The sequence below is a fragment of the Lacerta agilis genome, chromosome 7, assembly GCF_009819535.1.
Source record: "Lacerta agilis isolate rLacAgi1 chromosome 7, rLacAgi1.pri, whole genome shotgun sequence".
Classification (NCBI taxonomy): domain Eukaryota; kingdom Metazoa; phylum Chordata; class Lepidosauria; order Squamata; family Lacertidae; genus Lacerta; species Lacerta agilis.
Genome location: NC_046318.1, coordinates 47071237 through 47098491, shown reverse-complemented (window position 1 = coordinate 47098491; position 27255 = coordinate 47071237). Strand labels below are relative to the sequence as shown.

The 27255-nt window shown below is 39.8% G+C and overlaps 1 protein-coding gene and 1 long non-coding RNA gene across 4 annotated transcripts in view; one reads left to right on the top strand and one right to left on the bottom strand.

The window, feature by feature from the left end:
• SPIDR (scaffold protein involved in DNA repair) overlaps nt 1-27255 on the bottom strand; it is a 159896-nt gene that overhangs the window by 56694 nt on the left and 75947 nt on the right. The gene's annotated exons all lie outside the window — the stretch shown is intronic.
• Nucleotides 1062-22529, top strand: LOC117049960. Its single transcript, XR_004427039.1, has 2 exons — nt 1062-1319; nt 22318-22529. It is a non-coding gene; the product is annotated as an uncharacterized LOC117049960 (long non-coding RNA).

Genomic DNA, 27255 nt, shown 5'->3' with positions numbered 1-27255 from the left:
AACATAGCACAACACCTAGGGCTCCCAATATTGGCACAACAGAAACACTCCTCCTATTTTGATGCTTTGCTTTGCTAAACAATCATCAGCACAGCTGCTTTGATGTAGAGGAGAATATGTTATAATACACCTGCTTTGTTGAAGGGGAGGGGCCATCACTGGTTTCCTTACTTCCAAGTAAAGGAATGTGGACAAGATCTGTGGAAGTATGAGATCTATCACTGCATACTTGATCCTTGATTATGTCAGCTGCTCGGGGTGTAGCCAAGTAAAAGTTTCAGAGTGAACTCCTAGCAACTAGCATAGCTTATTTTTTACTATTGGCTTTTCCCTTTACTCTATCCCCTTGTCTTGCACAAAATGACAAGAGATATTAGGATGCAAGCCTAAGGAAACAAACACAACATGCCTACTATGCTGAGAAAAAGGGAGTTAAGAGGTCATTCAATGTATGACAATGTTGCTTATGCATTCATAAGTTTGTTTATTTAGTTTGATTTATTAAATTTCTATAGTGCCCTTATTCTGAGGATTACAGGATGGTTTACAATATAAAAACACAAACATAATATAGTAACAAAGAAAAACAATATCACCATTATCCCAGCAGAGTTTAATAAGCCATAGATTGTTTAATTAGCCAAAGGCCTGAAAGAGGAATGTTTTTGCCTGGCATCTAAAGATATGTAGGTAATGCAGGCGCCAAGCAAGCCTTCCTGGGGACAGCATTCCACAGACGGGGAGCCACTGCAGAAGAGGCCCATTCTCATGTTGCCACCCTCTTGACCTCTCATGGAGGAGGCACATGAAGACGGGCTTCAGATGGTGATCAAATGGTGCAGGTCAGTTTGTATAGGGAGAGGTGGTCCTTGAGGGTTTGTGGTCCTGAAATGTTTACGGCTTTATAGGTCAAAACCAGTACTTTGAATTGGGTCCAGAAACTAATTGGCAGCCAATTGCTTCCCTCTCTGCTCAAGTTAGCTTGGTGAGTGTCTGTGTTACAGATGGTGACTACAGTTTTCACTTGTTTGAATAAACATAGAACTATGTTTGCAGAGATTGCTAAAACTACAGGCATATGATGGGAAAAGGCATGGCAAAGTTTTCATATAGTTAGCTAAGTAGTGCAGCAGTAGCAAAATCAAACAGGTTAAGACATTGCTGAACTATATTTACATTCTGTTACTGCACTTACTTTCCAGGGTTTTTAATTAGTTCCTCCTATTCATTACCTGGGGTGTGTGGAAAATTGTGAGGCTCAGTCATACAGAAACTGCCTGACTACGGTAAATGAAACAATGATGGGAACATCACTCCAGGTTTGTCATAACAGGGCACACTTTATTTTTGGGTTCTGTCGAAACCTCAGTTCACAGCATAGTAATAGTGTCTACAGATCAGAGTGGCTAACATTCCATAAATGCACTGGAAAATTATGGTAGGTACCTTTTAATGTAAAACCACTTGTACATTAGTAGAACAATTCTGAACCAAACTGAAATAGACAAGTGATAAGAAGGGGTTGCATCCAACCCTGTTCTATAAAGAGTAAGCCTGCTGAAATTAATGCACCTAGATAAATCATGTCCACTAATTTAAATAGGTCTACTTTGAGTAGAAGTAGCACTAGATACAATCAAAGGGATCTACCCCATCTGCTGCCTATCTTGTTCATGCAAGGTGGCAGTCTTCCTATGGATCCTGAAGGTGGTGTTGACCAGTTTCAAATATATCCTTCATAGGCAAATTTGTAACCAGACAACTAGAGACACTGAGTGACACTGATTATCTGGATCAATTTCAATTTACTGTTCAGCACTGAAACAGTTCTTGTAGCCCCAGCAAATGACTTAATACAAGGAAATATATATACTTTCAGTGTTGCCCTGTTATTTCTCTTGGACCTCAAAGAGTCTTTTGATATCATGGTATACTACTGGATTGACTGTCCAGAATGGGAAATGCCATGTTCTAGGCAGTTCTGATCCTCTCTGGATGGTTGTTCCAGAAGGTGGTACATGGAATCTATTGCTTTGCCCTAAGTTGTGCGATTGAGTGCTCCTATATACTATCTATATGAAACTGCTTAGGTCATTGAAGGATTTGGGGAGATATGAAGGCCACTCTAGAGAAGATAGAAGTGTTGTTGATGGTTTGTCTGACCTAGGAAGTGGTGGTCAGCCTATGCTGGAGAGCGCAGTACTTCCTCTGAAGGATAACTCTTGCAGGCTGGAAATGCTCTTAACTCCAGCCTTGTCTGTAGAGATCCACCAGGCACCCATGACATGAAGCACCTTTAATTCAGGCTGGTGACCCAGCTGCAACCCTTCTTGGCTAGAGATGTTCTAACCTCAGAAATCCATGCTTGGAATAACATCTCACCCAGAGTGCTGCAATGCATTATATGAAGGGCTGCCTTTGATAACTATTCAGAAACTACATTTGGTTCAAAATACTGCAGCTAGATTGCCAACTGGGACTAAGTGAAGGGTCCATAATGTAAGTTTTAACACAACTACACTTATTCCTGGGCCATTTCTATGCACAATTCAACATGCCAGTTTCTAAAACCCTAAGTTGTTTGAGACCCAACTACTTAAAAGAATGGCTGGCTATTCTACCAGAAAATTACAGGACACACAAACCAGCAATATATTGATTGGGCAGGTGAAAATATTATGGCAATTTGTGGTGGCACACAGCATAGCGGTACATGATATAATAAGCCATGTGGTCACAAGAAAGGGGTTTTAGAAATACAGGAAAAGACTTGGGATGTGTGAAAGGGGGGCATGAATTAGGCACTCATTTCAGATTGTCAGCACACAAAAATCCAGTTATTCATAAGCAAATATTAGTGAAATGTACATCAGAAAGTGACAAGCAAATCATTTACAACGTGGCACACACTTACCAGGGGACCAATGCTCTTTAGCTGCTGGCAAAGAACTGCCAAGCTGTGTATTAATGTTATATCTTTTGTACAGGTGCCTGGTCCAAACTAAGTGACATGCAATGCCAATAAATAGAGGCTAATATAAAACAGAAACATATTTTTCCTGATTTACAATTACACTTATTTTTCCCCATTATGGCATTAATCCAGTGCTCTCTAGAGCAGAAAAAAAACTTGGATACAACTAGAACACATAAGCCACCTTTGAGAAACAACTGCCTGTTGTTTGACATTATTTTTATCAGGAGTGCTTATGTAAACAGTTGCTACAACCGTTATTAGCAGAAATCAGACCTTCTTCCTTGACCTATGCATTCTCCCAAAATGCTCCATGGCTAGAGCATGCTCAGACTTAATGGTCTTGAAGGTAGCATGTATATGCTAGTTGTGAACTGTTGGAAGTGGTGGTTTACTGTCTAACACATACACAAAGTACTTTTTAATTTTTAAATGCATTTTAAATATAAGTATTTTATTAAATTTATATACAGTACTGCCTATATAGCTGAGTTCTTGTATCTGCTACCAATAAAGCCATTGGTTTTCTGGACAGCTCCATCTTCCATAGCATGAAGAGCTGTTTGCACAGTATTGGGATTTCACAAAGGGATATGATATGGTTAGCCTGTATAATATAATTACAGAATTTGGGTCCTTTGTAACTCTTTAATTCCCCATATCAGATAAGAAATGAACAACAATACACTTTGAAATACAAAAAGTAAAGAAAATAAAGCAGTTGTAATTTCATCGGAGATCTGAAGTAAGATGGTGCTCACTGAGGCAGACAGATTCAGCAAGATAAACAATTAAGCTGAAGTTATTCTCAAGTGTTGGCAAATTCCACAACACAAAGTAAAGGCAAAACTAAGACTGAAATTCTGTCCTCATGTAACCCCACTGAGTTTAGCAAGCCCCCTCCTTTTTTTCTTTGCTAAGAGCAAGAACAGCCATTGCACACTACAAAGTAAAGACTAATTTGCCATGTTTACTTTTCTCCCAGTTCTGTGGAGTTCAAAATATATCTCAAATAGATTTCAATGTGCATTTTTTTTAAAAAAATTTTTTTAAATCTTACTGCCAAGCTGTAGCACTCTTTGCCAGGTTCCTGCACAAAGAAAACTTTATTGCCAACTTTAATCACTTGAGAATTATTAGGAGCTCATAATGAAAATATTGGAAGGCTTAACCAGTCCTTCAGTACTGCAGTTATTTCAATTTCCCAGAAGCTTCATTGTTCATATACTTCGTATTACTGTTTAACTCCAAAGCAGAAATGGACTACCACTTCAGAATGCCCCAAGACTTGGGTTTTTTATTACACACAGGAAACAGAGAAGAAGGCAAAGGGTGTGATCAGGTCAATTGTTAATTCAAGCATATTTAGCAATTGGAAACTAAGCTCAATTCTAGTTGGAGGAGAACTAAAAGCAAAAAGATCTCTCATTTTCATGTAATTAGTTATACTGTTGTAAGTACAGAATATTATCTACGTGTTTTACATGCTTAATCAGAGGCTGAGAACCTGTGAGCCACATCCAACTCACAGCCAAGTTCCTGACTGAGTATGGTGACAATGAACTTTGATTAATGAACTCCCTGTTTCAGAGATCCATAATTTTTTTTGAGGATGAAGTGTAGACAGTCAAAATATAGCAATTAGGAACAGGTTCATTATAAATATTCCATGAGAATATTCCCAGAGTATCAAAAAGTTACATAAATTAGCTTTTAACACATTACAAAAAAATTGTTCAGATATTGTTGGGGTGAAGCAAGAGCACAGAGAAAAGAGGTGGCTCCATCCACCATTGGCTCTGGCCCCTGATTTGACTTTCCCTCGAAAAAGAGTACTTAAATAATCAAGCAGAGGTAAGAACATGAGAAAAGTCCTGCTGAATCACACCAATGGCCCATCTACTCCAGGATTTTGTTCCCACAGTGGCCAACCAGATGCCTATGGAAAGTCCACAAGCAGCACAACACTCTCTTCCTCACGTTCCCAAGAAAGTAGTATTCAGAGGGATATTGCCTCCAATACTGATGGTATTATAACCAGTAGGACTAATAGTCACTGGTTCCCTTAATTTTCCATGAATTTGTCTAATCTTCTTTTAAATCTTTCAAACAAAACCAATTAAGCAATCTTCCTATTCAGCTGCATTTTGAGAGAGAAAAATCATATGGGCATAACTATTTGCATGAAATAGCTTTACAAGAGCAGACTTGAAGCTTATGGCACCTTCATTATATGGCTTCCGGAGAATGCTGAAGATGCACCTCTTTACCCTGGTTTCTGACACTTGAGGGGCATTTTTTTTTTTAAAGGATCCACATTAATTCTATGATTGCAAGCTGTTTGAAACAGTTTTTAAGGTTGTAACCTGCCCTGGGACCTTAGGGAAAAGGGTGGTAAGTAAGTAAGTAAGTAAGCAAAGCTGAAAAAATGTGAAGGGTACTTAGCACCATATTTCATCAAGAGATGATTTCTTGCCTTTCTAGGAAATGTTAGAGGATGCAGAATAAAGATTGTCTAAGGATTAGACTTGGTTTGAGCATTACAGTACCAACCCCTAATCCTAGGACGTAAGTGACGGCTCCCTTCTTGCATTATTAACATCCTAATCACAATATACAACACTTCTTAAAAACATTATCTGATTGTCTGCTCAAAGCAGTTCTAACATGATGACCATGACAGGCTCTGGGCAAAGATGAGAGATCCTGTGCAGACCATATCAGTATCCAATTCCTGCTGGACGCTTGCCAGGAGAGCAATATTACAGCCTTGGTGGAGACTGTCGGCTCCCTTGGCCTTAGGGCTAATTTTGAAATATACTACAGATGCTGATGAATAGGAAAGGGGTATGTTAGGACTGAAAAGCAAACAAGATGAATGAAAGAAAAACTCTTAACATGAAACGATTTTAGTTTTTCATTTATGTCACACTGAACCCACATAGAACTCTTTATTTGAGCTCAGTTTTTGACACATCTGGCCTATTCCTGATTTCACGAACCAGTGACTAGGTATTTTTAGCGGAAGTATGTACTCCTATAATTCATTTAAAAACAACTACAATTAACTGTTCTTGGTGGCATCTGTCTGTCTCGAGGGACGATGGAGTGCACCTCTGGGGGTGAAGTTAGCAGCACCAAAGTGACCTCCCCAGGATGCAAGCTTGGGCAGTGTATGTATAAGGGCCCTGGGCTGCCCAGATGACAAGATTCCCCTCAGCCTCGCTCATGTAGTCCAAAGGAAAGCAGAGCAAGACATTTTGCACCAAAATGGCTGCAGGAGTTGCCAGAAGAAGGCGTACAAGCACCATCCACCCATCTTAGGGACTCCATTTGTGGAGGGTTTACTCCTTAGCCTTTTCTTCTCCTGAAGATATTCTGCAAGGCCAGTCCACTTCCAGGTGGGCCGGTGTTACAAGCAGACCACACGGTCTCTTGCTCACAAAGGGGGGCTGGATCTTGCCCCCGCATCATCAGGAGAGCCCCTGCCACATCATGGCCCCTGGCTGACCAATCAGTTGGCTGGGGGGCGTGGCTTAGGCAATTTAACCAGTGGCACAGCAGGGGAATGTCCTTTTGGGTTCCAGCTTCAAGGATTTCTTGCCCTCCCACCTTCTTTTCAGGTCTTCGATATTGGCCTTGCTATGGACCTCAGTTGGTCGCTGTTGAGGGCCTGGTAGGAATTTTTCCACTTGGTAAATTGGCACTGGCCATTTGGTTTTCGCCTACCTCATAGCAATCGTCAGAACTTTGTAAGGTTTGGCGTTAGGCATTGGTAAAACCTTGTTCAGGGAGGGGAGGTGTGGCCATCACCTGCCCCTCCATACTAAAGGGTATTCTGTTAAAGGAATCCGGTGGTAGTGGTTCCTGTCCGAAGCCCGGGTGGAGGCTAGGGCCTTTGCCTCACCTTCCAGTGACACTAGGGGTAGCTTCCAATTGATGTGCATCAACAAGTTCCCTCTATTGGTGGTTAACCCTTGTGAGATATAGTCAGTTCAATTCCAATGCCTAAGCCAATACCGCTCACATTCTGTAACCAATAAAGTTGTGGCTTAAATTTTGCCCATGAACCATTAGCCTAATATGCTGTGTCCTAGTGTCTTTATTCATCACGGGGGGAGGCCTCGGGGTCTTGACGTGCAAAGGGACCAAAGGTGGACAAACTTCCCCAGAAGGAGCATGACATGTCCCCCAACAAAAGTACCACCTCTCTTCTAAAACCCACTGCATTTAATAGAAGTAAACATAAAATCTAGTGCCAGATACAACTAGTTGGTGCTAGTGGCAGCCAGTGCAATGTGTCCCGCTAAATTGGCTATGGAAAAAGCACATGGGGGAGGAGAGGTGATATGAGTAAATGTATTGAATAAAGTCAAAAATATGATTTTATTACTACATTTCAATCCAAGAGTAGCTAGCATAAAAGGAAAGACACTTTCAATCACACAATTTGGCCCCCAATTTCCCATTCCCCCATTCAGCTATAGTGAGCTATAGTCTCTTCATTACATCTTATGCCATTCCAGAAGATCCCTCAACCCTTAGGAATGGTGAAGGGGTGCAGATGGTACAACAGGCTGGCAGTTGAGAGTTCAAAGCAAAAAACAACAACACCCATTCTGTGAGTGGAACTCTGCTTCTGGTTCATAAGGTAGTGAGCTTAGCAGTATTATTTTATGTGGAATGAAGTCTAGTAATTGCAGAACACCAACAGGAGAGAAGAAATAAACTATTTCAAGTATTTGCACACAAACGGCGGTGGGGTGTCATATAGGCTTTCCAAGTTTTCTTCCACACAATACCTAGTGGTAGCCCCAAAACAAATGTTTTTATGGAAGGGAGAAGTACTAAAAAAAACCAACACCAGCCTACAACATTTTCCCACTCACAAGTGTAGATTTACAACTTGCTTCACGCTACTGGTGTACTGAATGCCTTAATGCAGAATTGTCACCCTTGAAGCTAAATATTAAAATCTTTATCTTTCCAGAATGAAAAAGAGTTATCTTGTGCACTTTAAAGTTTTATGTGCCTATGTTGGATAACAGAAATGATGGATGAGAATCTAGAAAAAAAATCAAGTAGAAAAATGAGCTTTGCTTTTAGTAAATAAATATATAGTTCTGCAATTATTTTTATTCTCTGCATAAGTAAATTCCTACACTAGTAAGTTCTGTCTCTCAGGCTATGAGCCTCGCCTGTACACTCAACAACATATTCACTGCTTCAATGAAATGCAACTGGAGAGAAGGTCAACTTCCTCAGGCCATGAAGATTCAGAGACATTGAGATAAGAGTCTACTGACAAGAGAACAAAACCAGAAACCAAATAGATGCATAGACTTTTCAAAGATACTTGCATTCATATATAGAGTAGAAAGAGACATTTTGATGTAGATAAATTCACTGCTCTCAAAGTTCTAGAATTAAGAGAACAATTCCATAGTCACTTTAGTTAACCTACAAATAGAATAATTAATGTTAATCGTGCAACTGAATCTTTTCTAAGCCAGGAATTTGCTTCTGTATCCCCTTTTTTGGGGTGGAAGGCCATACTGAATTCTCTTTTCCTCCTCTGCCTCTGGCCTGGTGACACCTCTTGACCTAGTAGAGAAAGACACCATCATAATCCTTTACCTCCTATGCTGCTTGAGTCCACTATCACGGGGAAGGATGTTCCAGCCTCTATATGTCAGACAGGATAATTTTATAGGGACAGTTTTGGCTTTACAAAACTCAAAGCTTCTGTTTACCTGCCAGCAGACCAGTTACTTATAGCGGCTGAAAAGTAATTTAATATGAAGGCAACTACCATCCATTTACCTTTAAGTAAGCCACCTGAACTAAGCAGGACTTAATTCTGAATAGACATGGTTAGGACTGCATTGTATGGGGTTAAAACTCAGTTAAGGAATAGTCTTAAATCTAAAGAGGAAGATTTTCTTCACATCATATATATGTTTTCATAATCCACAATCAACATTTATGTCCAAAACATTTATGTCCCAACCATAAATGTACACATACAGCAGTACAGCACAGAGCAGTGCACTAAACCAATAATTCTGGGAAGGTTTGGATCAGGGATCAGTGGCCAAGGATGAAGGGAGATGGAATACAACAACATCTAGAGGGTCACCAGTTCTCCATCCCAAGCATAGATGACTCTGTTGCTGTATTTCTATTGACTGAAAACAAAATAATCCCTACATTATTTTTCAAATCCATGGCAATCAAAATAGTAGCTTAATTTTCAGTTTCTAGAATAGCAGATGAAAGTGGTTCCAAAAGAATGGAAACCATTTTGAACTCCTTCTCAGCCTTTACAACTTTTCATGTGATATTAGGAATAAAAAAAGTAAATGTGGATGTGCCCCAGATGACATTCCATTCCATAGAAATGCAAGATTGGATATCAGTATGTGAACAGATTTGTTCTTCTATTGTCTGTATATGTTCAATTTGTGATCTTTGGATATTACATAAAGATAGTTTCTTAAACCATCAGTCAAGCACCAGAGCTCATATTATTATTTCAAACAAATGACACAATGGAACAGCATGCTTTCAATCACACATTCCACTACAAAGGAATTGCGCGTAATTATTTGGTGCTATAACAACAAGATGAAGGTTAACTTTACAATTACATGAAAAGAAAGTATTGTTAAAATGTTTTCAGTGATACTCAAAATCACATTTTAGATTGAAAACTGTTACTTAATTCTGCATATATTACACACACATACACGTCCTATATTCTTAGTTCAATCTCAACATAGGCAAAATATCCAGAAGTTTCTCTCTCTCTCTCTCTCTCTCTCTCTCTCTCTCTCTCTCTCTCTCTCTCTCTCATATTAGCTATGCTTGGATGCAACACTAAAGTGATAAACCAGAGGTCCAGAGGTGGCTAGCAGTTCAGGGGTTTTACCCAGACCTCCAAACAAATTTTTCCAGCCCCTCCAAAAACCCACATTTTGGCAGCAGTGGCAAAAAGAAAGAAAATTAAAGTAGGCACACTACCAGTATGGAAGGAGAGGTCTAAACCCTGATGGGAATGCAAATCATGCCCCCACCATCATTGATGAGTGGGAACAGATGATAACCCCCTTCCTCAAGTATTCTGCATGTGTATGCCTGACTGTTGTCAATGTGATGCACATCCACTTTCAGAGCCCTTGGGGCAAAAGATTAGCCACTCAGTCATAGCAACTAGTGGGAGGGGGCAGAATGCCAGTTTTATCTAGCTCAGCATTATCTACACAGACAGGCAGCAGCTCTCCAGAGTTTCAGGAAAAGGTTTTTCCCAGCCCTACCCAGAAACACCAGGGACTGAACTTTGGACATAAAACACGACTAGGTAAATTAGAATGCACACAAGCTGAAATCTAACCAGAGTGGCTGCCTTGCTGTTTCATACAAACCAGTGCATGTATGTTTCTCCCAAACAAACTGGGAAGCTTAAAACAATTCTTGCTTGTTTGTTTGCTGTTTCAGATGCAACACTAAGCTAGATGCTCCATTATTTGTTTCTCCAACTGGAGGAAGAGAGGAGCAAAGCAGCAGAGCACAAGTTGCTGGCAGCTCATGGACAGACTGATTTGTTTAACCATGCTTTACGGCCTCTCTAAGTTGCGATTAGGTGCCCTGGACTCTCAATGCATTTTCTGTTTTTCCACCATGTGAACAATCATAAACATTTTCACCCTCGTTCCTGGAGGATGATTTGTTCCAAACAAACTATTCAGCTCCATTTGGCTTTCCTGCCGCAATCAGTTTAAAAGATGCTTTGCCACCTTTTTTAGGTTTTCAGTGCTTCACATGGTACATAATTAAATATAGAACTTGCTGCCACAAGAAGAAGTGATGGCCACCAACTTGGATGGCTTTGAAAGAGGATTGGACGAATAAATTCATGGAGGATAAGGCTATCAATGGCTACTAGTCATGTTGGTTATGTTCTGCCTCTACAGTCACAAGCAATAATGTTTCTAGATACCATTTGATGGAAGCCACAGAAATGGACAGTGCTCTTGAGTTCAAGTTCTACTTGTCAGTGTCCCACAGGCATCTGGCTGGCCTCTGCGAGAACAGGGTATACGAAAAAGTTGTTTACACCTTGTATGAATCCAAGAGCTTCACCTAACAATCATGTGTTTTCCCGGGGTCAAGAAGAATAACAGAAGAATAGTGCAGGCACAAGGTTAAAAGTAACACACATTTTTTTGGATGTGTGCTGTAATTGTTCATTATTCTTTCGGTTTTTTGAATATTTAAATATACAAAACTGAATATAAAAATGGGGAAACAGCAGTCTTACTTTGCTCACATTTTGAGTTGCAACATAGTAAAACACAATATTTAAAAGAAGTCAGCTACCATGAATAAAGAGCACTTGCGCACCACCCTGAGATCTTCTGATGAAAGGTGGTATATAAATCTAATAAACAAAATTAGTAAAAATAATAATCTTATAGATTTCAGAAGCTGAAAACCTTTCTCTCTAAGCCTTTACACATGAACATGAAACTCATACTAGCACTTTTAAAAAGCTAGCCTGAAAAACTAAAAAGCAGTCATGTTGAAATTTGTTTTAATGCATTTTGACATGCTACTCAAACAGAGCAATGAAGAAAAGTTGAAATTTTATGAAAGTATCATACAATGGGACTATGAGTTGACCTCTGGCACAGAACATAAATGAACTCATTCACCTCTGTGGGTTTCCCCCTCTTTTTCCCCAGGATACTGTTCTCCCAGGGAGTTGCTCATTTTAGTCAGTTACGGTACTTCGAAGAAGGCAGACGGCCAAACTGCAAACACAATGACTGGATTGAGTTCTTAAGCAAATACACAAGAATGGCATTCAATCTCTTACAAGAGGAATAATTTTCATCATAAGTGTAACAAGAAACCTGGTCTAAAGCAAGGGTAGGTCATCCCTTAAAACAGATATTTTGTTTTTTAGGAGCAAACTTTCATCTAATGATAACCCAAAAGAGCAAACCAAAAAACCTCTAAAAACCACAAACATTTATCTCACAGCAAGTAAGTGGAGCAGGAGCCAGCAAATTTATCTGTTAAATGGTTGAGAATAGGCTAGCGTCAAAGAATGGGCCAAGGCACAGCCAAAGGTAATAGTGGAGAAAATTACATTGGGGAGGCTCTATAAGAACTCACCTAATATTGAAAACAACAGCACCCTACACCCAAAGCAGATTCTACGCTTAACAAATAAGGGGGAAAACTGATCCGGATTCCTCTCATTCTCCACCCTACCACTCTGGTGTGTTTTGTTGCTTTTTTTAGTTTGTAAGCCTGAGGGAAGAGACAGACTCTCAATTTTATTTTGATGGGAGAAGTATTCATCTGAAAAGCAGAATAAAAGTATAATAAAGTAAGTTAGCGTTATAATGGAGACTTACAGAAAACAGAAAAATTTCTCATAGAGGATCAGGACATTCTGAAAGCTTTGACTTATGAAAGCAGTTGTCCTGAGGAAGAGTCCTCAGGGAATGTCCTCCCACCCCCCCAAAAAGATTTTAAAAATAGTTATAGCTGCAGAAGCCTCCTAATGCAATATTAGTTGCAGACAATACCCAGGATTCCCAAAGTTCTGGGATTTCTTGTCACTAGCAGAAAATTCTTTTAAAGTTACAGGTAGGTAGCTATGTTGGTCTGCCATAGTCAAAACAAAATAAAAAATAAAAAATTCCTTCCAGTAGCACCTTAGAGACAAACTAAATTTGTTCTTGGTATGAGTTTCGTGTGCATGCACACGAAAGCTCATACCAAGAATATACTTTTAAAGTCCACTAGTCACCACTAGCACATGGACACGGGTGGCGCTGTGGGTTAAACCACAGAGCCTAGGGCTTGCTGATCAGAAGGTCAGCTGTTCGAATCCCCACGATGGGGTGAGCTCCCATTGCTCGGTCCCAGCTCCTGCCAACCTAGCAGTTTGAAACCACGTCAAAGTGCAACTAGATAAATAGATATCGCTCCGGCGGGAAGGTAAACGGAATTTCCATGCGCTGCTCTGGTTTGCCAGAAGCAGCTTTGTCATGCTGGCCACATGACCCGGAAGCTGTACGCCGGCTCCCTCGGCCAGTAATGCAAGATGAGCACTGCAACCCCAAAGTTGGACACGACTGGACCTAATGGTCAGGGGTCCCTTTACCTTTAGTCACCACCAGCAGGACTTAACCCTGTGATTCCCACCCCCCTCATCTTACAAAATAGAAGTCTGAATTCAAGCAGACTACACAGGTGGATGAGACGATCTAGAGCAGGGGTCAGCAAACTTTTTCAGCAGGGGGCCGGTCCACTGTCCCTCAGACCTTGTGGGGGGCCGGACTATATTTTTTTTGGAGAGGGAATGAACAAATTCCTATGCCTCACAAATAACCTAGAGATGCATTTTAAGTAAAAGCACACATTCTACTCATGTGAAAATACGCTGATTCCTGGACCATCAGCGGGCCGGATTTAGAAGGCGATTGGGCGGATCCAGCCCCCGGGTCTTAGTTTGCCTACCCATGATCTAGAGCAATTTACCATTGCCTATATTCATCTCTTCCTTTACTCTTTGCTCTATTTTGATTGTAAACTCCTTGGTGTAGGGATTTGTTAAAGCAGTACTTTAGTATGGCAGTATGCACATAAACACTTTATTTACACTAAATAGAATAGGGTGGGGGGGGGTGCCAAGCCTATCTTGAGCTACATTGAAATATTCTCCCCTTCTGAAGCGCGCGCGCACACACACACACACACACACACACACACTATGTACACTTTGAGACTTCAGAGACTTGACTTCAATTTCTTGGTGCATCTGGTGAAAGCCTCCACTCACAACTCCAACCCCACCCTGAGGAACAGATTATGAAACCTCTGTTAGGGGGGTGAGTGATGGGCATATAACTCCTAAATGGAGGACACACCTCAGGGGACCCACTAAGAAAGAAGGGAAGAGAGGGAGCTCAGAGAGTCTGGAGAAATCAGAGGTAGGCTGGGGGAGGATTGATCAAGCACTTCCTGTCCCTATTCATTGTCCCTCAGCTCAGGAATAAGGAATCACAGAAGTTCTCCTGGAAATTCCTAGGTGAATGCTTTGCTGGTCTAGGTTCCCTAATTAGACTAAAAACAGTGATGGGTTAAAGTTTTTAGTTTGCTTTTCAAATAATAATGTTGCTAACAAATGGCTTTGGAAGAGGTTTGAGACCTGCCTGCTCTAAGGCAGGAAACATACTTGTTAGATGAGGAAGTCCACCCTCACCCAGGAAATTAGTGTCCTTTTTCTGCCTTCTGTTGACCCAGAGAAGGGGAATTCCCAATCCTTTCAGCATGTCTTGCTGCTCATGGTCCTGGTAGAGAATATATATATACAGTACGGGCATTTATTTCATTTGTTTATCAGAGAGAGAGTTCAACTATAGATAACAATTTAAATTTCAAACTCTCCATTCTCAAATATCCCACAAGGACTATAACACGTATGATTAGGGGTGAGGGATTTGCTGATTAACTATTCTAATATTCTAACTAAGTAAACACATTTGGAAGGAATGTATTCCTGCTTGACACAATTTTAAGCTGTGCTTTACAATCCAACTTCAGAATGTGAAAATCTGCAAGATTTTCAATGTACACATGTTAAGAGTGAACAAATACTTTCGTCACAGATATTTTAGATCAAGTATTCCAAGTACAACCACAAGAATACCACTACCAGCGCACAACACATTATTTCCCATGTCTGCTATAATAATTTGAACCTCTTTCTGCAAAACAAATCACGTGCAGCAATAGCTGAAGGAGCGTCTCCACCCCCATTGTTCTGCCCGGACACTGAGGTCCAGTGCCGAGGGCCTTCTGGCAGTTCCCTTGCTACGAGAAGCCAAGTTACAGGGAACCAGACAGAGGGCCTTCTCGGTAGTGGCACCCACCCTGTGGAACGCCTTCCCACCAGATGTCAAAGAGAAAAACAACTAACAGACTTTTAGAAGACATCTGAAGGCAGCCCTGTTTAGGGAAGCTTTTAATGTTTAATATATTATTGCATTTAATATTCTGTTGGAAGCTGCCCAGAGTAGCTGGGGAAACCCAGCCAGATGGGCGGGGTATAAATAATAAATTATTATTATTATTATTATTATTATTATTATTAGCTTTCCAATTGAAAGATCTGCTAACACTGGAATGTTCCTGCTAATCCTGGCTAAACTCAACAGAAATGTTATGAATTTCAAAACTATGCCTGCAAGTACAGTTCAGATAAAAGTGACTTTATTGTGGCTGTTCACTACATTAATTAAAAAGTAGTTATTTGACTTCTATTTACATACAAACTGGGATGTTCTTTGAATACAGACTGTACCCATCATAGGATGAAACATCTAAATATCATTTCTGACATTTGGCTTATGACTTACGCTCCTCCTCAATGAACTGTGGAACAAATTCCAAACACCGCACTGACATTGACAAGACAGCATGTTCCTTCTATATTAAAAACATTGCATAGTCTTATAAAGAATGCTAAATGCCTTAACAGAAAACACTTTGAACCAAGGGCTTTCCTACACTAAAAACTACTCACTGCTTGAAAAGCTTCACTTTCTGTGGACAATAATGATTTCTTTCTGTTACCTAAGAACAGAGATCAAATCATTTCACTACAAATAAACTTTTACCTGAAATCTGACTGAAGGCTAAAATGTCATTCTACTCAACAACACATTGCAGAAAATCTTAGAAATGATTAGTATTAATATTTATTTACATATTGCTGTTCATGTGGAAGCAGAGTTTGTAACAATGCATAACACACAATGCAATACAAACATTAATTGGAAACTCCTAGATGGAGCATTGCGAACATGCACTGGATTATGGAGAAAGCTATAGAGTTCCAGAAAAACATTTACTTCTGCTTCATTGACTACACAAAAGCATTTGACTGTGTCGACCACAGCAAACTATGGCAAGTTCTTAAAGAAATGGGAGTGCCTGATCACCTCATCCATCTCCTGAGAAATCTCTATGTGGGACAAGAAGCTACAGTTAGAACTGGATATGGAATAACTGATTGGTTCAAAATTGGGAAAGGAGTACGACAAGGCTGTATATTGTCTCCCTGCTTATTTAACTTATATGCAGAATTCATCATGCGAAAGGCTGGGCTGGATGAATCCCAAACCGGAATTAAGATTGCCGGAAAAAATATCAACAACCTCAGATATGCTGATGATACAAGCTTGATGGCAGAAAGTGAGGAGGAATTAAAGAACCTTTTAATGAGGGTGAAAGAGGAGAGCGCAAAATATGTTCTGAAGCACAACATCAAAAAAACTAAGATCATGGCCACTGGTCCCATCACCTCCTGACAAATAGAAGGAGAAGAAATGGAGGCAGTGAGAGATTTCACTTTCTTGGGCTCCATGATCACTGCAGATGGTGACAGCAGTCACGAAATTAGAAGATGCCTGCTTCTTGGGAGAAAAGCAATGACAAACCTAGACAGCATCTTAAAAAGCAAAGACATCACCTTGCCGACAAAGGTCCGTATAGTTAAAGCTATGGTTTTCCCAGTAATAATGTACGGAAGTGAGAGCTGGACCATAAAGAAGGCTGATCGCTGAAGAATTGATGCTTTTGAATTATGGTGCTGGAGGAGACTCTTGAGAGTCCCATGGACTGCAAGAAAATCAAACCTATCCATTCTTAAAGAAATCATCCCTGAGTGCTCACTAGAAGGACAGATCCTGAAGTTGAGGCTCCAATACTTTGGCCACCTCATGAGAAGAGAAGACTCCCTAGAAAAGACCCTGATGTTGGGAAAGATGGAGGGCACAAGGAGAAGGGGATGACAGAGGATGAGATGGTTGGACAGTGTTCTCGAAGCTACTAACATGAGTTTGACCAAACTGCGAGAGGCAGTGAAGGATAGGCGTGCCTGGCGTGCTCTGGTCTGTGGGGTCATGAAGAGTCGGACACGACTGAACGACTGAACAACAACAGATGGAGCATATGTTCCTATATGTACATACATGATGACCATGTACTACTAGGCAAATACCATTGGCTGTGTTAACCGCCTGGAGGCGGTTGGAGGATGGATGGCGGCTAACAGATTGAGGCTGAATCCTGACAAGACAGAAGTACTGTTTTTGGGGGACAAGAGGAGGGCAGGTGTGGAGGATTACCTGGTCCTGAATGGAGTAACTGTGCCCCTGAAGGACCAGGTGCACAGCCTGGGAGTCATTTTGGACTCACAGCTGTCCATGGAGGCGCAGGTTAATTCTGTGTCCAGGGCGGCTGTCTACCAGCTCCATCTGGTACGCAGGCTGAGACCCTACCTGCCCACGGACTGTCTCACCAGAGTGGTGCATGCTCTGGTTATCTCCCGCTTGGACTACATTGTGCTCTATGTGGGGCTACATTTGAAGGTGCCCCGGAAACTGCAATTAATCCAGAATGCGGCAGCTAGACTGGTGACTGGGAGTGCCCGCCGGGACCACATAACACCGGTCCTGAGAGATCTACATTGGCTCCCAGTACATTTCCGAGCACAATTCAAAGTGTTGGTGCTGACCTTTAAAGCCCTAAACGGCCTCAGTCCTGTATACCTGAAGGAGCGTCTCCACCCCCATCATTCAGCCCAGACACTGAGATCCAGCGCCGAGGGCCTTCTGGCGGTTCCCTCACTGCGAGAAGCAAAGCTACAGGGAACCAGGCAGAGGGCCTTCTCGGTAGTGGCACCCGCCCTGTGGAACGCCCTCCCATCACAGGTCAAGGAGATAAACAAATACCTGACATTCAGAAAATACCTGAAGGCAGCCCTTTTTAGGGAAGTTTTTAATGTGTGATATTTTTGTATTTGATTTTTGTTGGAAGCCGCCCAGAGTGGCTGGGGAAATCCAGCCAGATGGGCGGGGTACAAATAATAATAATAATAATAATAATAATAATAATAATAATAATAATAATAATAATTATTATTATTATTATTATTATTAACGCACAGTGGTTTACTGTGGATATGTATATACTTTCCTCCTTCCCAAATGTGGCTTGTCTGAGCAACACACAACACGTTTCTTGGTTTGGATGCAACATTAAGCCACAGGTTACTGTTTGTTGCTCACATACAAACTAGAAGAATAATACAGTATGAGTAATCTCCACATTCACAATAAACCATAAACTATTGTTTAAGATGCAGCCAATTAAAATATCAACTAATAAGTTTAATTTGGCTCTAAAAAGCTATCAAATATGATACAGTGGTGCCTTGCAAGACGAAATTAATTCATTCTGCAAGTCGTTTTGTATTGTGAAAATTTCGTCTTGCGAAGTGCGGTTTCCCATAGGAATGCATTGTGCGGGGGCAGGGGGGAGAATCGCAAAACATTTCCGTCTTGCGAGTTTTCATTGCGCGAGGCATTCGTCTTGCGAGGTATCACTGTACAGAACTTTGAAGTGAAAGTGACTACTACCATTCATATTACAAATTCTCTTTTTTATTTTTGCATAAACCCAACATATGATCCATGAGGTTTTGAATGGCTTCCTAAAACGTGAATCAAATATTGGTAGACTATACAATTCCCAAACAAGTTTTTTGAAACTATGGGTGATATCCAACTAAATCACATATTGAAATCAATGGACTTTAGTAACTTGTCCATTAATTGAATTGACTTTACTCTGACTTAATTGGGAAATCGCCTTCTTATTTATATCTTTAAAGCCAATATGATCTACTGTTAACAGCTGAAGTGCCTTTTACAAGGCCTTAACAATGTTTTTTTGGGGGGGGGAGGGGACAGACAGCAAAGGGCAGTAATGTCAGAAAAACAATTTGCTTTCCAAATACTAAAAATAGATAAAGAAATAACTCAAACTGTGAAATGTCGGTCAGCAAGCATTTTATGCTAAGCAAAACAGCCTCCCCCCACCTTGCTAAAAATAAAATTGTATGTTACTGCAATACTTTTCAGTTGCTTCAGCCAAGAACTCCAAAAACCTCCCTGAAACTAACCTCAGCTGGATAACTTGCTTGTGTACTATGAGTCAGCAGTTCTCAACATTTCTGGAAATTCCTCAGTGTTAACTCCTCCCATATAGCAGGAAACTGCAGATCCAATTCAGTGTATACCAGGAAACACACAAAGATTTGCACATTTCACTGGAGCCACATAAGCATTAGATTACATTTTTGGGCAGTTACCAACCATGCTGCTTTCAGTGATTCTCCTTACTGCAGAAAAATAATGCTTAGTTATTTTAATAGTAGGAATATTTCTTCTTCATCAGTGAACACTGTTTATAAAGATATGAAACATAAGCACTGTTCAGCTTATGAGTAAGTTATTCTTTAGACTTATCTATGTGATTTAAGCCTCAAAGACAACATCTAATAGCAAAGCATAAAATGTTCATATTATACTGAACCTTAAATGCAAGATACTGGTTTCAAAACTGGTAAAGCTGTTATGTAGTACAACTACTTCCCAAATAAGGGTGTTCAGACACAAAACAGGATATAAGAGTGGTTCTTTGAAATGTTATACAAAAAGAACACCAGCAAATACAGCTTTCTCATTACTGCATGACAAGCATTCCCTCGCCAAAAATCCCTCTTCTACACAATTATTAAGGTACAGGACCTTTGTTTTCCTTTGCAGTGAGTCATCCTATCATTCAGGAGAGTGTTTGTTTTATAACATGGATAGGCAAACCAAGGCCTGGGGCCCAGATCCGGCCCAATCACCTTCTTAATCCAGCCCACAGACAGTCCGGTAATCAGCTTGTTTTTAAATGAGTAGAATGTGTGCTTTTATTTAAAACATCTCTGGGTTATTTGTGGGGCTTGTCTCATGTTTTTACATGAGTAGAATGTGTGCTTTTACTGTATATTCTGGCGTATAAGACTACTTTTTAATCCAGGAAAATCTTCTCAAAAGTTGGGGGTCATCTTATACGCTGGGTGGAGAATCTGCGGTCGAGTATATCTCAAACTCTATATTTTTACTGGAAAATTTGGGGGTCGTCTTATACACCCAGAAAAATACGGTATTTAAAATGCATCTCTGGGTTATTTGTGGGGCATAGGAATTAGTTCATTCCCCCCCCCCAAATCTATTCTGGCCCCCCACAAGGTCTGAGGGACAATGGACCAGCCCCCTGCTGAAAAAGTTTGCTGACCCCTGTTTTATAATAAATAACGTAAAGGGAAGGATTCATACCAATGCTTTGTAGCTTGAGAAGATTAAAACAACACCAATGCAATAAGCTTTGGATTCCCAGTCAGAAACACTCCAAGACCTAAGTATGTTGACTTTTTCTGCAGTCTTGCTCTAGTGCCTATTAATGCACTTAGAAGATGGAAGTGTTGGTAGATGATATTGAAATTTTGAACCCTTTGATGCCATCTTGTCATCCCACTGCCATTACCATGCCTCCTTGCCTGCAATATTAATCTGGCAAGACATGCCTACCACATATAAGATGCACTTGTTGTATTATGATCTTCAGTACAGAATGTCATGTACCACAAAAGGATCACTTGGAATTCAGTTTTATTTAATAATGTTCACAGAAGAACTTCATCCCAGCAATATTATTTGTCCAAATTCTATAGTCTAATAATTAGATGGTGCTGTCAGACTAATTACTGGTGTACTCAAATGGGTGGAATTCAGTGTAGTGCTATGGAACAAAAATTTCAGCTTGCCAGACAGAATGATTCCCCACTCCCCTGCCAAGTGCTTTTCTGGAGGCTCTTCCAACCCCTGAACCAAATTCAGGGGAGGCATGAAGAATGTGTGGTGGAAGAGGGGGGGACGGACCACATTTCACTAATGGAAGTCCTTACACAGGCCTCCACAACTGGAACTTGGTAGCTGAATTCAGCCCAGTTGGAACAAACGTAAGAAAAATATTCTCATCCAAGATCATGGAAACCTCTGGCTCCATATAAGAAGCTTCAATAAAAACAGCAGAAAGAACAATGTAGAATGCACACATGTGTCATTTCCCTCAATAAACCATAGCCAATGTTTGCTAGAGGATAGTGGTGTGACAAGAAACAAGCTGTTGTCTGAAATGGTCTAAATACCTTTTGATATTTTATCTAGGGATGCTAGAACCAATCACTTTACACTCTGAAAATGTATTGATGGGCCCAGAATATTTTCTGAAGTCCACCAAAAACTCTAGATTCAAAGCAACCAACCCAAAGACTACTGACACACTGCATAAACCTCCAGAGTTTCACCAAACTGATCACCAAACTGACTCAAAGATACACTGGTACATCACATACTACTTAACCAATTCGACATTGTCATCACAACATTCCAGAGATTTCTGAAGCATCACACAACAATGCAGAGTTGATGACAAAGCTGACCTGCATAATGTATCAGATACTTTTTAAGATGAACGGTGAAATTTGGCATGGCCTAGGGACATCACCAGGTCACAATAGGTCTTAGTACACATAGACAAGTAGAGATTTGCTCCAGAATGTTGTGATGAGATCCATAAACCACATCCACATTTATGGCAATTTCTAGTACAGTACTGCCTAGAAATCTTTGATTAGAATCCATTCTGGTCCAGGCACAATTCCTCCTGATACAGAACTTAAATCCCATTCTAGCATGAATTTCAGTGAGTGAGGAGTCCTCAGAGAATTCTCAGCAGGGCCCCACATTTCATGTTATAAGGTAAGGAGTAGCCATTAACTTCAGATGCTCCATTAATATTTTGCTCAAATTAAATATGTTTCACTGGTAATGCTATAGACAGCAGATGCCAAGCTAAATACTTTGCAAATAAACTGTGTTATAACAACTAAAGATATTCACTCTTCCATTTGTAATCTTTACTATCACTACATTTCTCATTTCATGATGAACTGAATATATTATTTTACAGCAATAACAAGATAATTAAGAAATATGCATCTCATTGGCCCTTTTATATTGTACAGCTTTCTGCTAAAAGAGACTTCCTGCCCTCAAATTTTTCTCCAAAAAATACTATTCTAAAGCTCAGTAACAAAAAATAAATAAATCTGTTTTTCTCAACCATTTTATTTTTCTTTTCAGTACAGAGCAATGAGATTAAAAGTGTGGCAGACATCCAAATACCAGTACTTCAGCCATTGCAGTCACTAATAGATGCATTTAACATTTATGCAGCTTTCAAATGTGAAGCATCTGGTTCCAATTTCAAATCTGGCTTGCATTGAAAGTGCCTCCTCCACAATACTTTTATTATAAACTGTTCTTTTTCCTCCTTGTTCCCTCCCCCCTCCTTTTTGGAAGAGGCTGTTCCTTCCTTCTTGCTGGAAGCCACCTGACCATTGCCAGGAAGAGGAATGCAAAACATTCCCAGGAGCAGCTCCTGACGTCAGCAGAGCATTTCATCTCCCAATGTTCAGAACGGTCTGGAAATTCCAGTCTCTAGTAGAACTAATTGAATGCGATAGCAGCTGTAGCCTGCAATGAATCACATTAAAAACTGCTTCATGTTAAGATTATTGATGGTGGTATAAACTGCTCAAAACAAGCACAAATCTGATTATTTTCTTACTGAATTAAAGCACACTGTAATTGTGTCTACCTTGCTTGTTACTTTTATCATATCCTTGAACCTTGAGCAGTTGCCCTTAGAAAATTAAATACATACATAAAAGGACTGTGCATTGTTTCTCTACTTCTTTCATACACATGAGTGGGAAGGGAGATGGAACAAAGAAGGGTTTAGTTATGCTAACAGAGGGTTAAACATGACTCAGCTAGAATTCCTCAAGTGGGTTCATGCCATGCAGTCATCCCATCCAGCCTTCAGGATATAAACTACTTCTAAACTAGAAGTTATCCAGCTCAGCATATTTACATTTTTAGTCAGAATCAGCGGTGAACCTTATTGCTAACCTACAGACAATTAAATGCTTGTGTTTTATTTCTTCACATGTAGTACCTTAAGCAAAACTACAGTCCCCAGATAGAGATGTGAAGGCCCGGAAAACCCCCCCCCCCCATTTTTTTTTTTTAAACCCAGTTTCCCTCCGTTTTTTTCCTGAAGCCTTTTTTGTTTTTTTTCCGAAAAATTGAAAAAATAAAAAATAGATTTTTTTGTTCCACATAAACTAGTAAACAGTTCAGGAGATTGTTGCTCCATTTGTTACAAATACAAATAAATATTATTTTAAAAGTAAATTCTGTTTGTAATAATCATTTGGATACACTATATTTTTATATGCTAGTTGTGATAATTTTATGCCCATTAAAATTGTCCATAGTTATATTTTATGTTTCTAAAGTAACAGATGACTTTCAATCTGGAAAAGAAAAAAGAAATGCTAATGTAGCATTTTTTTTCAATTTTCCCTCCCGAAAATTTCCGCCTCCCCCCCCAAAAAAACCGGGGGCGGTTCAAAGCTTCAAAATTTCCAGAAATTTTACATCTCTATCCCCAGAGTAGAACATCAAAGTATAGATACCAAATCTCATGTACAATGTTCTGTACTTTCATAGAACGTTATATCTACCATTTCCACAGTGCTGCAAAGGTAGCTTTTTATTTTATTTTTAACATTTTGGCTATGGGAGCATGGAGGAGAAGGAAAGAAGGCACAATGTGAGTAGTGGTATATCTAGAGCTTAGACCATATCCCCCCTATCTATAAAATGCTTATTATATTCTAAAAAAGAAGGAATGTGAAGCACTGAATTACTCCTTCACACTCAAGACTACAATTTAGCACGTTGTCCATGAAATATAAAGCTTTCACCATACTTGTTAAGCAATGTAGCTGTGAGTTCCAGAGACCAATTGTTCACAGATTGAGTAACAAAATTTACCAATTCCACAGTATGATCAAGGAATATGCACAACCCTAAATTTAATTAGAAGGGTCTATGGTTTTAACACAGGCAAGGCCCAAATAAATAACCTAAAACAAGGTTTCCCAAACTTGGATCTCCAATTCCCATCATCCCTGACCACTGGTCCTGCTAGCTAGGGTTGATGGGAGTTGTAATCCAAAAACAATTTGAGACTCAAGTTTGGGAAACCCTGAGCTAAAACATGATTTGAAATGATTCCGGATGTTTCCTGGGTTAAGTTATCTTAATTACAACATTATATTTTTTATATAAACACAGTTTGATCATAAACCATATGTGGTTTAGGGGTGTATTCTAGATTTGAAATAAATAACACAAACCTTTTAACATCCTTTGTTTTTCAAAAAACAAAACACCACATTATTTATTTATGCCACCTTCATACAATGTAGCAAGATAAGACTCCAAAAGAGACAATTTTCATTTGAGCAGATTTTCAGCAAAATATATCTTCTGCCACTATATATGTATATAAAATTTGGTGCTGTCTACTACAACAGTTTTAGTTATTGAGAATAACTTTTCACAAGGCCAAAAAAGTTAATATCCAGGAAGGAGGGGTTGCAAAGGGATGTGGAGTTACGCTAAACAATTTATCATAACAAATTTTTCCATGTGTATACTACAGGGAAGAAGGTTGTTCAAAAAGATGCCTCAAAATCCCATGACTCTCCTGAGTCCCATTCCAGGGATTTGTGGTCATGCAGTCACATCCAAGTTTCCCTGGCCCAAATTCGGTAAGAGATTTTATTCCCTTTAAATTACTAAAAGCAACATTTGGCATGTAACTATAAATTCAGACATTCCCAGGAACATATACACTTAAACTGAGAAAACATAATTTAGCAACATGCTATGACATAATTTTAACTTAGTTGTTAGTGAGCAGAATATTTTACAATGTATTGACTAGCAGCAAGCTCTCATAATGTGCACAGAAAGGATGAATTTGTATAATTGCTGGTAGTTTGAAAGACAAAGTGCAGTGTTGAGAGTGGAGTTGTGTGTGCACGCAAGCTGGAAGCTGGAAGCAAGGCAGCAGGCAGGGAAGGCAGAGTCAGAATCATGCCTGATTTTTGCTGGAATGCAAGGCTGTGGCTATGAAAGAATCAATACCTTATTGGGGTGTTAATGTTGTGAACCCCTCTATCAGGTTGTATATATGTGTAAATAAATCATAAGGACATCTTGCTGCAAAGGAAACACGGGCCATGGGTAAGCACTTGGAACCCCAAACCTAACATATAAAGAGTTGCTAGCCATGCTGATACACTAACACAACTGAAACCTAACTAATGAGAATAAAGAAGTTTTCAAATTAAATGGTTGTGAACTTAAAAAAGCATGCCCTATTAGAAGAGTTCACCTGAAAGTGTGTCATTCCATTAATGACACCTTATTGGAAACTTCCAACTTTGACTAAAAACTGTTATCAAATTTATTTGGTAAATGGTGATTTTTGCAACGAAAAACAAAAACATGTGCACTTCTAAGGCTATGTTATAATAGAGTTCTGATGTTAGATTTGTTACTATAATTTATTACATTGTTAAACAAAGTATAAACCTTTTAACTAATCATATGTTCCAGTTATAGGTAGGTAGCAGTGTTGGTCTGCCATAGTCAAAACAAAATAAAAATAAAAAATAAAAAAATCCTTCCAGTAGCACCTTAGAGACCAGCTAGGTTTGTTCTTGGTATGAGCTTTCGTGTGCATGCACACTTCTTCAGATACACTGAAACAGAAGTCACCATACCCTTATATATAGTGAGAGAGTGAGGAGGGGTATTACTCAGAAGGGTGGTGGGAATGGGTGATTGGCTGATGGGTGTGGAAAGCCTGTTGATGACTGTTAATGACTGCAATTAGTTTAAAGGAAAAAGCAAGTGGTGAGATGGCTAAAGATAGCTTTGTCATGTATAATGAGATAAGAATCCAATGTCTTTGTTCAGACCGGGTCTCTCCATGGTTTTTAAGTTTGGTAATGAGTTGCAATTCAGCAACTTCTCTTTCCAGTCTATTTCTGAAATTCCTTTGTATTAAGACAGCTACTTTGATATCTTGTATAGAATGTCCTGGGATATTGAAGTGTTCTCCTATTGCTTTCTCTGTCTTGTGATTCCTGATATCAGATTTATTTCCATTTATCCTTTGGCGTGGGGTTTGGCCTGTTTGTCCAATATAGAGAGCTGAAGGGCACTGTTGGTATTTGACTGCATACACAATGTTAGAAGATGAGCAATTAAATAGTCCTGAGATGGTGTGTTTGATGTTGTTGGGGCCAGTAATGGTGTTGTCCGGGTTTATGTGGCAGCAAAGTTGGCATCTGGGTTCATTGCAGGCTCTGGTACCAGTGTCCATGTTGAGTCCTGTTGTTGTATTATTGTGGGTGAGGAGTTGTTTAAGACTGGGTGGCTGTCTGTAGGCGATGAAAGGTCTTCCTCCCAGAGCTTGAGAAAAAGGTTTGCTGTAGATCTCTTAGGTGAGAGTCTCTGTCTGTAGAGTTGGAACAGATGCGGCTATAACGTAGGGCCTGGCTATAGACAATGGATTGTTTGGTATGTTTGGGGTGGTAGCTAGAAGCATGTAGATATGTTTGTCAGTTAGGTGGTTTACGGTATAAGGTGGTGTCTGTGTCCATCCTGTATTTTTATAGTAGTGTCCAGAAAATGTATTTCTTGCATACATTTGTTATGTTGATGGTGGGGTGAAAGTCATTGAATGTCTGGTGGAAGAGGGTCTGTTGACCATGTGTCCAAATAATAAAAATATTGTCAATGTATCGCAGGTACAAGAGAGGTTTGAGTGGGTAGGAGTTTAGGAAACGTTCTAAATCTGCCATGAAGATGTTGGCATACTGCCATATGTTGTAGCTTACACAACAGCTAAAGAAAGTAGTATGTGGCTTGAATCAGTTTGGTAAAATGTGTTCTCTCTTTACCCAATGCTTTATTTTGTTATTAATTGCTCATTTGTTATTTTTTTGTTTTGTTTTCAGAGTTTCCCTGTATGGAAGGCAACATCACATAGAGATTAAATACTTCAGTCACATTAAATAGCAGCACTACCACAATATTCATTACAAAATATAGAATCATAAAAATAGGAAATGGAAAAAATAACCTTAAGGTATGAATGGCTCAGAAATATGACATTTCCAAGATCAACAGCCACCAGACCCTGTGTTGGAACCATGCTGTGCTTGGGATAGCATGCACTTCAAATGGGCTCCCCTTTCTTAAACTACCTATCTTTCGTACCTGACGAAAAAGCAAGCACATCCACATGACATTGATTTAGGATACAGTGGATGCCCGGGTTGCGAACGCGATCCGTGCAGGAGGCGCGTC